Here is a 15,627-nt window from a genome sequence, read left to right as displayed (position 1 = left end):
TCAACATCCTCCAAACATTTCTGTCATTTGCAGTGTTGTTAGTTTAGTTCATTTATTATGCACCCCATACCCATCTTGTGGGCGGTAGTGGAAAGGGTTACAGAGGCACATAATGGGCTCAGGGACTGAACCCCACAATTCATTTAGCTAAGCAAGTTACAATCTTGATGAGCTAGGTACAAAATTCAGTATAAGTCGTCACATCAACAATGGGTTCGAGATCAACTTTCAGTGAGTAGTGAATTCTGACTCCAAGGTCCTTGTCTTCATCAATCTGTTGCAAGGTACTGTCCTGTTCTTAATTTGGAAGCTGACATGTGAACTGTTATGACCCCATACGCAAAGTCTTGCATTTATGCAGCCGATGAGTCACAATAACGTGGCTAAAGTAAGTTGACCAGACCACACACTAAAAGGTGAAGGGACGGCGACTTTTCGGTCCGTCCTGGACCATTCTCAAGTCGATTGTGGACCATTTTCAAGTCGAAGGGACAACGTCGTCGTCCCTTTACCTTCTAGTGTGTGGTCTGGTCATCTTGCATTTATCTTTATTAAAAAGCATTTGACATTCTTTTGACCATTTTGGAGTTCATGTAGATCTGTTTGTAAGACCTTGTAACGTACGATTATGTTACGCTGTTGGGTAGATTACATATACACAGAGTTTATAGTGGTTTTTCATATTTATTTGGTAGTCTTGGTTACAGCAGTCGGTTGTTGATAGTGTCGTCGACGTTGAGACGGAGCCTGGAACAGAGCAGAGAGCTGAGTGAGGCCGGAGTCGCGGAGCTCGAGGCCGGACGAGAGTGTGGAAGCTGGATGAGGGACGAGAGCGTGGAAGCTGGATGAGGGACGAGAGTGTGGAAGCTGGATGTGGGACGAGAGTGTGGAAGCTGGATGTGGGACGAGAGTGTGGAAGCTGGATGTGGGACGAGAGTGTGGAAGCTGGATGTGGGACGAGAGTGTGGAAGCTGGATGAGGGACGAGAGCGTGGAAGCTGGATGTGGAACGAGAGTGTGGAAGCTGGATGTGGGACGAGAGTGTGGAAGCTGGATGAGGGACGAGAGCGTGGAAGCTGGATGTGGGACGAGAGCGTGGAAGTAAGTAATTATCAAAAGAAGGCACCAAACCGGGAAGGCTATGTAGCACCATCAAATACGCAAAATAATCAGAGGGCGCTAAATATCACCAAGGATGCCAATACGAGAACAAAAACGCATAAGGCGAACGATATCAAAAGTATCCGAGTCACCAAGAATTCTATCGAGGGATAGGTGACCGCGAGGGGCGGTCGGAAAGCAAGACACACGCTCGTCCTGGAAGTCAGGACATTCAAGAAGGACATGCACGACCGTAAGAGGGACAATGCAACTAGGACAATAAGGAGCAGGGCGGCGCTCCATCAAGTGACCATGGGTTAAGCGAGTATGGCCAATACGCAACCTCGCTAGAGCTGTTTCCCACCGCCGGTTACGGTGGAAGGAGGACGGCCACGAGGAAACACAACATTTAAGAGTACGTAGCTTGTTACCAGGAACAGACAACCAAGAAGCCTGCCAACGGGTAAGGACTGAGGAATGGATAACCGGGTAAAAGTCGGAATACGGAATGCCTTTACGAGAGATGGGACAAGAGCGGACAGCTTCCTTAGCGGCAGCATCCGCACGCTCATTGAAAGACACGCCAATATGGCTGGGAACCCAACAAAACTCAACCGACTTAAATTTACTGTGAACGAGAAACAGCCAATGCTGGATCTCGACAACTACCGGATGAACTGGATTAAAGCACCTGAGAGCCATGAGGGCACTACGAGAGTCAACAACAACCACAAAGGAAGACTGACAACGAGAAAGCAGGAGACGAAGAGCATAGAGAATAGCATAAAGTTCCGCTGTAAAGATGCTAGTCTCCGGAGGCAAGCGACACATATAAGTGCGATCAGGAAAAACAACAGAGTAGCCAACACCGTCCGCTGACTTAGACCCATCGGTGAAGACAGAAACGGAGCGGGAGTGAGAAGAAAAGTGCTCGAGGAAAAGGCGTTTTAGAACTGTAGGAGGGGTAAAAGCTTTAGTGATACGAGTCAAGGATGTACAAAACCGCGGAAGAGGGACCCTCCACGGGGGCAAAGAAGGAACAACACGAGGAGAAACATCAGAAATACGAACGGAAAGAGAATCCTGCAGGCGAGATAACCGGACAGAAAGAGGGAGGTGGTGAAGAGGAACAGGAACCGCAGGAGGGGTAAAAGTTAAAGCACGACAGAGACGAGAGGAAGGATGTTGCAAGGACCGCGCAAGATAGCGAAGACAGTAGCGATCACGGCGGTCCTGGAGAGACAGGAAGCCAGTGTCAACATACAAGCTAAGGACGGGAGTCGAACGAAAGGCACCAGAACTGAGGCGCAACCCAGCATGGTGCAAAGCATCAAGACGGCGAAGAGTAGAAGGAGAAGCAGACGAGTAAGCAGGGCAACCATAATCGAGCTTAGACAGGACGAGAGAGGAATGTAAAGCAAGGAGAGTGCGCCTATCTGCCCCCCAAGAAGTATGGGACAAGACCCGAAGGAGGGTAAGGGACTTAGAGCACTCAACACGGAGGTAAGAGATATGGGGAGACCAAGACAAACGAGTGTCAAGGAATAACCCCAAAAGCTTCGCGGAATCTTTGTATTCAAGGGGATGACCATAAAGTGACAAAGAGGGACGAAGAACAACCCGTTTCCGCGTAAAAGTCATGGCACAAGTCTTAGAAGTAGAGAACTTGAAGCCATGACCTGTGGCCCAAGACGACACGGCATCAATCGCAAGTTGAAGCCGGCGTTGAAGGAGAGGCGAATCATCACCCTGACAACAAAGGGTAAGATCATCGACATAGAGAGCGGAGAAGACACCAGAAGGAAGAGAGGAAAGAAGACCATTGAGGGCAACCAGAAAAAGAGTAGTGCTCAGAACACTACCCTGGGGCACACCTTCGTATTGCTGAAAAGAGGGAGAGAGAGCGGTACCAAGGCGCACCCGAAAGGAACGACGAGAGAGGAAGCTGCGGAGAAAGAGAGGGAGATGACCACGAAGGCCAAAAGAATGAAGTTGAGATAGGATATGATAACGCCAAGTGGTGTCGTAAGCCTTTTCTACGAGAGCGTGGAAGCTGGATGAGGGACGAGAGTGTGGAAGCTGGATGAGGGACGAGTGTGGAAGCTGGAAGCGGGACGAGAGTTCGAGGCGTCCGGAGTCTGGCTGTCTACTGTGTGTGGAAGCTGAAGCGTCTTGGGGTCGGTTGAAACTGGACGCGTCGAGTGCTACATTCTTGAGGTTGAAGATGTCCGGCAACTCTCAAGCGTCTCTACTGAACCACTGTTGGAATTATACTGATGATTGGTTGTTGATTGATACAGATTAAGCCACCCAAGAGTAACGATTGGGTGTTGATTGATTGATTGATGAAGATTAAGCCACCCAAAAGGTGGCACGGGCGTGAATAGCCCGTAAGTGGTGGCCCTTTTGAGCTATTTCCAGTATCAATAGATGATACTTGAGATCTGTGGAGGTGCGACTGCACCCTGCGTGACGGGAGATGTCTCCCGTGATTGGGTGTTGAACCACTGCTGAAATTATACTGACTTGATTGGTTGATTGATAAAGATTACCTAGCCACCCAAGAGGAGGCACAGGCACGAATAGCCCGAAAAAAATATACTCGCTTCTCGATTGCTAATTTAATTGGACCACACCTCACCTAGTAGGTTGGAAGTTGTTGTTGTTATAGATTCAGCTACTCGGAACAAGCTCCAAGTAGCACGGGCTATGGTGAGCCCGTAGTGGACTTACCTGGCACAGGAGCAGTATGTGAAGTGTCCATAGGTTGGAAGGAGTGTTAACTGTAATTAGAGAAGAGGTATGAGTTGAAACATGGCATGGACTTGGGCCTTGTTTATAAGGATGGGGAATCACAAGACATCAATTCTGGTGTTATCTGAGCTACCCGCTCTCACCCCGCATTCGAGCTCTATGCTCTCGCCCTCTTTCACGCTCTCTACTCCCGGCCTCGGCAGCTCACCTCTTCGCGTGATCACGATATTCTAAGATGGATTATAGTTATAGCAACCCATGTAACGATCCAGGATGACGACTTTCTAGATTACCATTCAGGAAACTATCAAAGAATGGGAGATTTTTTTTTTTAGATATACACAAGAGTTGTTACATTTTTGTAGAGCCACTAGTACGCGTAGCGTTTCGGGCAGGTCCCTGGAATACGATCCCCGCCGCGAAGAATCGTTGTTACAACCAAGTACCCATTTTACTGTTGAGTTAAACAGAGGCTACAGTTAAGGATTTGCGCCCAGTAAATCCTCCCCGGCCAGGACACGAACCCATGACAAAGCGCTCGCGGAACGCCAGGCGAATGTCTTACCACTACACCACGGAGACTGGTAGAATAATTACAAAACATCTCCTATAGGGAGCTATAAGATGATCATGGCGTGGAAGCATCATGGGAAAATGTCAAAAAGGTCATCACTGAACTCGTTCAAAAATATGTGCCAAGAAGGAAAAGAAAACCCTCATATACAGACGGATAACACGGACAGTAAAAAGAGCTATATTAACTAATCAGAACCTCTGGAGAAGGTATAAATCCACGAAGAACATCATAGATTATAGGATATATAGAAGGCCGTTAATCCCAGAGCTTAGTCAACTCTCGTATCAGGAACGGTTGAGGGCCACAGGGCTAACAACACAACAAACCAAGCATGACAGGGCATTTCATTCAAAATGATCTGCTGCCAGAAATCTTGGCCAAATATCCCCAGTTTGCTAACTGTAGATTTTAACTAAGTGACTGCAACCTATCCACCGCTGCCCACTGGATGGGGGGCGGTGTGCAGGACAAACATATCAATTGTGACATTAGCTCTCCTCATGTCAGTTGCTTAATTTAGAAACTGTACTTGTGGTCGATCTCGAACCCATTGATGACGTGACAACTTATACTGAATGTTGTAACTAGCTCATCTAGATTGTAACTTGCTTAGCTAAATGAATTGTGGGGTTCAGTCCCTGAGCCCATTATGTGCATCTGTAACCCTTTCCACTACCGCCCACAAGATGGGTATGGGGTGCATAATAAATGAACTAAAATAAACAGAGCGGATCTCATCGAAACCTTTAAAATACTGAACAATTTGGAGGATATTTTTAAGTTTTAGCCTTTTTTTTTTATCCACACCTTGCCCGAAACGCTGTGCGTATTTTTAGGGCTTCAGGCACAGTATGTACCAGCTCTATGTATCCATCCAACATTATGTTTGTAACTCATCTTGTATGTATGTACTTTTACCTGAATAAACATTTGATTTGATTTTTGATTTAGAGAAGCTATTCGCCGCCTCCACGACCACCCTGCTTGATGCCGGCCTCACACTCACTCCACGACGCTACCTGACAGACAGGACTGTGTTTGCCAGACACATCAGCGCATGGATCTCCGATTGCAACGACGATTGCAATATCCTCGACAGAATCAACGCCCTGATCGACACTGAAGGTGAATGTTGAAAAATGTACGACCTTGCTTGTGGGGCATAACATTCCACGTCTCAACTACCAAATTAACAACAGTACCTTGCAGCAGACTGATGAAGACAAGGATCTTGGAGTCAGACTCCATCTTTCACTAAAAGTTGTACAACAAGTGGGAGGCGTAGTAAACAAAGATAACCCTAAGAATAATCAAACGAACCATTGACTAGAGAAAAGAAGGTAGTTTTACCTGATTTACTTGGCTTAGAGACCACAAACCTTAGAGGCTTCCACGAGGACAGGAAGCCGGCGGCTTTTCGAAGGTCCCTCCCCCCATTTGCCTTGATCTTTTCCAGGTATATTTGAAAACTCAGCACAGTTTTGGCACTTACGGCTTCGGCGGGTAGGCAGTTCCAAGGGTTAATAACCCTGTGGGTGAAAAAGCATCTCATGTTCTCAGTCCTACACTGTGGCTTGTTGAGCTTGAAACCGTTGCTCCTTTAGTCACACCTTCAGTCTCATCTTGGGAAAGATAACTTCTTTGGAGAAAGTTCAACACCGGGCAATAAAAATCATTCCAGAACTAAGTCAACTCCCGTATCACAGGAACGGTTGAGGGCTACAGGACTAACTATTCTTTATTCTTTATGCTCAATTAGTATTAAGTTCTAGATATTAATGTTTTTCTTGCCCGAAACGCATTGCGTAATAGTGGCTTTAGGCATTGTATGTACTAGCTCTATCTATATATCAATCCATTAATGTAACATCACTTGTATGTATATACCTTACCTGAATAAACATCTGAATCTGAATCTGAATCTGAACAACGCTGCAAACCAAGCATGACAAGGCGGCGGATCTCATCGAAACTTGTAAAATACTTAACAATTTGGAGGCTGTTGATCCAGACAACTTGAAAAAGGTTAAATACAGGTACAACATAAACTAAGAGCAACGGTTTCAAGCTCAAGTTAGTTTAGTTCATTTATTATGCACCCCATACCCATCCTGTGGGTGGTAGTGGAAAGGGTTACAGAAGCACTTTATGGGCTCACGGACTGAATACCATCATTCATTTTCAACAAGCCACAATGTTGGACAGACACTAACAGGGTTATAAACCCATGGAACTATCTACCCGCCGAAGACGTAATTGCCAAAATACTGATAGATTTTAAAATCCAGCTTGAAAAAAATCCTGACACATTAGGGAACCTTTGACAAGCCGCTGGCTTTCTGTCCTTATCGAGAGTCACTAGTGTTTTAGTGTCCCTCCGGTAAATTCAGGCTATAATTTCACACGCCTTCCAACATTGCATCCTCCACAGTCTGCCCTGCACCACCTGCCAAGCTTCACCAACCACCACAGAAAACGAACACACCACCCGTAGCAAACCCTAAACTCAAAAGCGGTATTCACTGTATCAACTGCCTTAATTTCTCAAATCAGACACCTCACAGACACTGCCATCCAAAACATCTGCCCGAAACGCTATGCGTGTTAGTGGCTTTATTTATATATTTATTTATTTATATATATACAAGGTACATTTGGTTTATGAGAGTACAAAGAATTGAAGTTTTACAGTCTTGTAAAAATTTGTAAAATTTGATTTGATTTGTAAAGCCACTAGCACGCATAACGTTTCGGGCAGGTCCTTAATCTAACATATAATTTTAAGAAGATAATTTCTAGCAAAATTAAAAAAAACTGTTTCAACCCGTTCTCGCAAATTTAATAAGTCAATATTGACTTATTAGTTGCGTGCATAGGTGACATACTAAACATAATAGTTTCCCTTGAAAAGCTTCATAGAAAACACCGACCTTACCTAACCTACTTAGTATGTTAAAATAAGCATCTTATAGCTTCGTAATTACAATTGTTACTTAAACTATTATAGGTATAGGTTAGGTAATAATTGTAATTACGAAGCAATAAGATGCTTATCTTAACATACTAAGTAGGTTAGGTAAGGTCGGTGTTTTCTATGAAGCTTTTCAAGGGAAACTATTATTTAAGTATATCACCTACGCACATATTTAATAAGTCAATATTGACTTATTAAATTTGCGAGAACGGGTTGAACTGTTTACAGGTACATTGTAGTAAAGTGTAACGGTTCTATTGTTACGTAAAGTATGGTGACAAATAAACACAGACACTAAGATACTATATATATATTTGGTCGAATATACAGAAGTACACAGGTGATACTTTGGTGTGAGTTGAGCGCACTGAGAGTCGGTACAGTATCTCGCAAGTGTCTGCTCTAGACCACACTTGAAAGTAGACTAGTTAATGTTTGATTGATTGATGATTGATGAAGATTAAGCCACCCAAAAGGTGGCACGGGCATGAATAGCCCGTAAGTGGTGGCCTTTTTAAGCCATTACCAGTATCAAGAGCTGATACTGGAGATCTGTGGAGGTGCGAAGTGACGGGAGATGTCCCTTGTGAATGTGTTAAGATGAAGATGAAGCCACCCAAAAGGTGGCACGGGCATGAATAGCTCGTAAGTGGTGGCCCTTTTGAGCCATCACCAGTGTCAATAGATGATACTGGAGATCTGTGGAGCGCACTGGGTGCGACTGCACCCAGCGTGACGGGAGATGTCTCCCGTTGTTAATGTTTGCTATTCTGCTGCTTATATGCTCTGGCAACACCTCACCGTGTTGCCCGGGCAATGCCTCACCACATTCATCTCCAAAGGTTGACAGGAATATTAACAATGCATTTGGAGCGAGTATATTATTGGGATAATCTACTCGCTACAAAAGTATAAAAATACATTGTAAGTATAAAAGTGCATCAAATCAAATGTTTATTTAGGTAAGGTACATACATACAAGAGATTTTACAAAGAGTGATGGATTTATAGATAGGGCTAGTATATTACAATGCCTAAAGCCACTATTACGCAAAGCGTTTCGGGCATGAAAAACTTAAATGACTCCTTACATTGTAAGAAGGCCTAAAAATACATTATAATTAAGTATAAAAAAGTCATTGTATAAGAAATGTTAGATCACTTGGTAAACATTTTGACGATTTAAATGCACTACTCACAGCACTAGGTACTAACCTATCGTTCATTATTTTAACAGAAACTTGGCTAAATAAAGACTATACCCAACTCTACAACTTAGCTGGTTATAAAGCCATTCATAACTGTAGGCCTAATAAAAAAGGTGGTGGCACAGCTATATATTACCGAGATACATTTATCTGCAACAGTGTTATTAGTGACAGAGATGACTACTGTGAATATACTTTTGCTCAGTTTACAATTAAATCCCTTAAATCCTCTTTGACTATTGGAGCCATCTATAGATTTCCTAATACTAACATAGCTTCTTTCTCAGACAACCTAAGGAATCTTATTATAAACAACAATCTCAACAAAAACCACATCATTCTGGGAGGAGACTTTAATATTGACCTGGGTCAACAAAACTGCTCTCAAGTTGACTATTTCCTTAACAGCATGAACTCCTGTATGCTAATCCCCACTATCACCAAACCTACCCGAGTCACTCAAACATCAGCCACTACCTTGGACCACATATGGACAAACATAACAGCTCCCCTTGTATCTGGTATAATCTACGACAGAACAACTGACCACTATCCTACCTTTCTCATAGCGAACATGGACATAACACCACCAAAAAGCAAGAAACTTTCATTTAGGCTACACAGTGAATCAGCTTTAGACAATCTTACAGAGGCACTTCACAATATTAACTGGGATTCTGAATTCAATAATTCCCATGATATAAATTCATTAGCTAACCTCTTCCTCTCCAAAACTCTAAGCCTCTACAACCTTCATTGTCCCCTTCTTACAAAGCAAGTAACTGACAAAAGATTAAACAATCCATGGCTCACAAGTGGCATTCTCAACTCAATCAACAAGAAACATGAATATGAAAAGAAAGTTAGGATTGGCCTAGTTTCAAAGGAAGTAGCTAAAAGGTACTCATCAATGCTTACCAGTATCATAAGAAAGGCAAAACTTGCATATTATGTGAATAGATTCAATGAAGCAAAAGGCAACATGAAAAACACTTGGAAAACTATCTCTAGTATCCTAGGAACTAAACAACACTCACATAACCAAATAAAACTCTACAAGGATGGGGATATACCGTCAACTGATTTAGAAATGGCAAATGAATTTAATAGTTTCTTTTCATCGGTTGGTGCTAATCTTGCCAGTAAAATCCCACAGACTCAGACACATATTAACACATATCTCTCAGGCAGCTATCCAAACTCTCTTCTCCTTTCACCAATCAGCCCGGCAGATGTTGTGTCCATCATACACTCTCTAAAAACCAAGGCAGGGAACACCAGTGAAATTCCGTCCATTGTGTACAAGAGAGCCTCCCATGCCCTTGCCCCACCCATAGCACTACTGTTCAACAAATCTATAGAGTGTCACACCTTCCCTGATATCCTCAAAAAAGCAAGAGTAACGCCAGTCCATAAAGGAGGCAATCCGGCGGACATAAACAATTATAGACCAATATCAAATCTACCCATTCTATCAAAAATATTTGAAAAAAATATTTACAAACAGCTCTATTCCTACCTCGTAAAATTCGACATACTCAGCCCCTGCCAGTTTGGCTTCCGGTCCCAAAAGAGTACCAATGATGCAATCATTAGTCTCCTTGACATTATCTACTCAGCCCTTGACAAAAATGAGTTTCCGATTGGACTCTTCATTGACCTAAGAAAAGCCTTTGATACTGTTAATCACAACTACCTCTTACTTAAACTCCAGCATTATGGAATCCGAGGCCTTGCCCTTGACTACATCCGATCCTATCTTAGTGACAGACACCAATATGTAACCATCAATGATACAACTTCTTCCACTCTACCAATTACCGTTGGAGTGCCACAGGGCAGCATCTTAGGACCTCTTCTATTTCTTATATATGTAAACGATCTGCCTAATGTCTCTAATATTCTCAAACCTATATTGTTTGCTGACGATACTACCCTTATCTACTCAAACCTCAACCCACATACACTAAATAATGTTGTGAATAATGAATTAAAAAAAATCCACTTATGGATGTCAACGAACAAACTAACATTAAACATCGAAAAGACTTACTACATCTTATTTGGAAGCAAATCATCAAATGCAATTCAGCTACAGATAGACAACATTAACATCAGTAATAAAAATGATGGCAAGTTTCTTGGCCTATTCCTAGACAAGAGACTCAACTTCAGCACCCACATTCAACACATAACTAAGAAAGTCTCTAAGACAGTTGGTATACTCTCCAAAATCAGATATTATGTTCCTAACTCTGCTCTCCTCTCACTATATTATGCACTAATCTACCCCTATCTTAATTATGGTATCTGTGCATGGGGGTCTACCACTGCAAACCACCTTAAGCCCATCATCACACAGCAAAAATCTGCTATCAGAATAATAACTAACTCTGCTTTCAGACAACACTCAGCTCCCTTGTTTAAATCTCTAAACTTGCTAAATATTAACTCCCTCCACACATTCTCTTGTGTCAACTACATTTACAAAACCCTGTTCTTAAATGCAAACCATGCTCTGAAACTCTCCCTGGACAGATGTAATAGGACCCATTATCACCACACCAGAAATAAATATCTCTTTGATATCCCCAGGGTCAAACTTAATCTGTGTAAACACTCTATGCAAATTAAGGGACCTAGTCTATGGAACTCACTCCCTAGTGAATTGAAAAACTGTAAAACTTTTGCCTTATTTAAAAGCAAAACCAAAAAGTACCTAACTTCATCTATTTAGTTTCCTACACTGAGCTTTAAATTTGCTCTGTACCTAGTGGTACCCAATCTCCTAATTTTTATGTAATATCAAACAACCTTATCATTGTGTTCATTGCTGTCTTCTTTTATGTGCTAGCCATATGCTGTATTGTGACTACCAATTTTTGTCAACTACCATTCAAGCTGTCATTGCAATCAATCTTATATTGTTTCTGCTGTATTGTGCCTACCAATTTGTTGTCAACTACCATTTTAAGCTGTCATTGCAATCAATCATAGCTACCTATGTGCTTTAATATACTGTACCTATAATTTTCTCTCATCTTTTTTTTTTTTCATTCCATGTAATCTGTTATCATTTTTTTGTCTATAAATTTTGCAAGTATTTACCTCCTTAAAATTTTCTTAGATTAAGGACCTGCCCGAAACGCTGCGCGTGCTAGTGGCTTTACAAGACTGTAATTACCATAATTGTATCCTCACATTCCTTATGTACATTCTTGTATATGCATAAATAAATAAATAAATAATAAATAAATAAATAAATAAATTTGACAGAAAAAAGTAGGTACATTAAAGTAAATTTAAGGGTTATCAACAAGTACATTTTAGCATAATTTGAGGAATATTGCAAGATATAATGTAGCAAATTATGTGTATAACATGATATAAGATAACAACAATCATTACAATGGTAAAGTTGTATGGCATAGGTACATAATTTGGGGAATTGAGTAGCACTAGATACAGTGCAAGTTTCAAGCACTAGGTAGGAAACTATGAAGATGAAATTAGGTACTTTTTGGTTTTATTTTTTAACATGGCAAAAGTTTGACAGCTTTTCAATTAGTTAGGGAGGGAGTTTCATAAAAGAATGAGAAAGAAAGAAAGAATTCCTTTACAAGAATGTAAGAACACCACTGTTATGTACTCTAACCCAATGTATCTTATTGTATATAAAACCTGACAGGTAGGTATTGTGGGCCTGACAGCTGAGTTGACAGCACTCAGGGTTCTCAATCCTAAGGGTCCAGGTTTGATCCCCGGTGGAGGCGGAAACAAATAGAGTTTCTTTCACCCTAATGCACCTGTTCACTGTTACGGCCCTCTCGGGACGCAACGGGGTTCTCACTCTGATGTTGTTAGAGGAAGTTATATATATCCGTTCCCAAGCCAGTAGTGGCTATCAAGGGATGTGATCCGTGACGCAAGTAACTTAAAGGGAGTAGGGAAAGAAAGTTAAGAACTTAATATTATAATTATCACCATCACCAATTAAATATATAAAATCAAGAAGTGCACAAGGGGGAGGGGTATTAACACTATACAAGGGGATTATTCACAATATAGTCTTCTGCTGAAGACTCTGGATCCAGAAGCTAGGTGCTGAGTCCTCGGTGCTTTCTTCGTGGCCTCACAACGTGTCCTCTGAGAATGCCGAGCCTACCCTGGCCACAGGTCAGCCAAAACACAGGTCCACTGGGGGCACCGCCGTGGAGGCCGTCAACCACAAATCCAGCCGGTCTGCTGGCAGGTTCCGGACCCGCAACGCTGGTCAGGCCACTCCACGGACGATATTAGGGTAAACACCCTAGACAGGAGTCTCGTGTGATATCACCAATCACCCTCCTGTCCTCAATACCCCAGTGGATAATCGTCTCCAACAGTCGGTCCCGGGTAATCCTTTTACTGCCACTCCACTGGCAGGCTAACACACCACAGTGTTCTTCCGGGGGGACGACTTCACAACGGCTGCAACAAGGTACTGTACAAGGTATGGAGACTGGCTGCCTCAACTTCCATCACAGCAGTCCCAGGTCGACTCTGGAAGCAGACACGTCATCAATAACAGGGACACTAAAACACCTCACTTACAGGCTCAGACACAAACGCCCGACATATCCACTCCATAGATGGCGTTGTAGTCTGAGCACCACCTCACCAGAGGTCAGTGGCGGCGGTGTAGAGTGCTGAACGGGACTGGAAACTGGCCCTCGTAGCTGGTACACGGCGTCCTCACCAGGTGTCGTCGTCCTTTTGGAGGGGGTATCGGGAGCTGACCCACAGATGGCGCGGTCGTCACTGCTCTCTGTGTTCGGACGCTGGATCCGTATGCAGCACCATCAAATGTGTGGAATAATCAGAGGGCGCTAAATATCACTGAGGATGCCAATACAGTATGAGAACAGAAACGCATAAGGCGAACGATATCAAAAGTATCCAATTCACCAAGAATTCTATTGAGGGACAAGTGACTGCGAGGGACGGTCGAAAAGCAAGACACACGCTCATCCTGGAAGTCAAGATACTCAACAAGGATATGCACATCTGTAAGAGGGACAATGCAGTTAGGACAATAAGGAGCAGGGTAACGCTCCATTAAGTGTCCGTCTTGTGTATACAGTATAAATAAATTAAAAAAATAAATAAAAATGAAACCTGCCATTTTTATTGTAGACCTCAATGCACATCATACATTCCACCACAAACCTCCATGGTCAACAAGTCAACAACAACATCAGCTGGTGCTACATAGCCTTCCTGGCTTGGTGTCTTCTTTTGATACTTAGCGCATCAACTATACCTAAAAAAAAAAAAAAAAAAAAAAAGTATCTGGTAGACCAAATCTCCTTACAAATAGGTTAGAGATACATCTTCAACAGTAGATGTGTCTAAGAACATTAGGAACAGTAGTTTTAAGTTTTAATCTAAGCGTTTTTCCCACATATTGCCCAAAATGCTGTGTGTATTAGTGGCTTTAGGCATACTGTATTATGTACTAGCTCTATCTAGAAAGCCAACATTCTGTTTGTTACTCATATGGAATGTATGTACTTTTACCTAACATTTATTATTTTATTTATTACTATTACATAGTACATATGTACTTTGTACATATCTGCTGGACCTCTCACATTCCAGAGACTCTTTGCTTCTCCACCAAACCCACACTCATCCAAACCACTTCACACTTTACAAAATGAAACAAAACTTAGAGCAAAATGGAAAATAATATTTATTTTTGTATACTTACACTTTATATATACTGTATTTGTAAAGTTTCTCCCACTTTTTCTATTTGCAAAGTCTTTGATCAGATCCTCAAAACTCTTACATAACACATCTACTTCTATACTTAGTAGAGATAAGGCATCTGACCTCTGCATTGCATAGTTGTTTTGTTGAGATTTTTAGTATATTTCAACTGACATAATGGACACTCAGCTGAGCAATTTGTGACCATTACTGTAATGTTAAAAATATATATAAGTAAATGTCTACATTTGGAGATATAGGTATGTATACAGTATACATATATAATATTTATAATGTATACAGTATAAATGTATATAATTTATTTAATTAATGTATATAAGTTTCTCAGGATATCTCAGGTGATGGTTTGGTTATGTATAGAGATTACATGTTCCTTAATTGGGTATTGCTGCTTGTGCACTGTTAGGCGTCTTGAAAGATAGTCGACAGATACAGCGACAAAAGAAGACTGGACATCGCTGAGGTACCATACATCAAGCAAACCAAGCCATGTACCAATAGTCAACTAGCACCAAATTACACTTTGCCAACTTCCAGAACAAGACGAAACATACAACATATGTACTGCCCCCGATCTCCTTGTCAAACAGGAGATTGACAAGATACAAGGGACCTATAAGTGAGATGTTTCACCTTCACCTCATCCTTAGGGTATATATCATGCAGCAATGAATAGACATTAGTATGAATAGATGCTGGTTGTGCGTATGTTTATAGACATGTAACTGTACATATTATTATTATAACTTTGAAAATATATATAACAATAATTTATTCACAAGAAGGTACAATGGGTTGGTGAGATTACATAAGATTTCTATTTGAACATTCATGCAAAGTCACTAACACGCATAGCGTTTCGGGCCGGCCTTTAATCTAACATATCAGGTAAGATGAAAAGGTACATTGCAGCAAGGTTTTATATCAACAAATAACTACAATGTAAGTTAACAGAGGTGATTACACTGGTAAGGATATATGTCTAAAGTACAGTTCTAATATTGAGGAAGTGGGTAGTACAAGATACAGTGTATTTGAAACACAAGGTAGGAAACTATGAGGATGAAATTAGGTACTTTTTTATTTTACTTTTGAATAGGGCATAGGTTGGACAATTTTTTAATTCGTCAGGAAGTGAGTTCCAAAGACTGGGCCCTTTTATTTGCATGGCGTGTTTGTACAGATTTAGTTTGATTCTGGGAATATCATAGAGATATTTATTTATGGAGTGGTATTCAT

This window comes from Procambarus clarkii, chromosome 4 (assembly GCF_040958095.1).
Source record: "Procambarus clarkii isolate CNS0578487 chromosome 4, FALCON_Pclarkii_2.0, whole genome shotgun sequence".
In the NCBI taxonomy this organism is placed as follows: Eukaryota; Metazoa; Arthropoda; class Malacostraca; order Decapoda; family Cambaridae; genus Procambarus; species Procambarus clarkii.
This window is presented reverse-complemented; position numbering follows the sequence as displayed.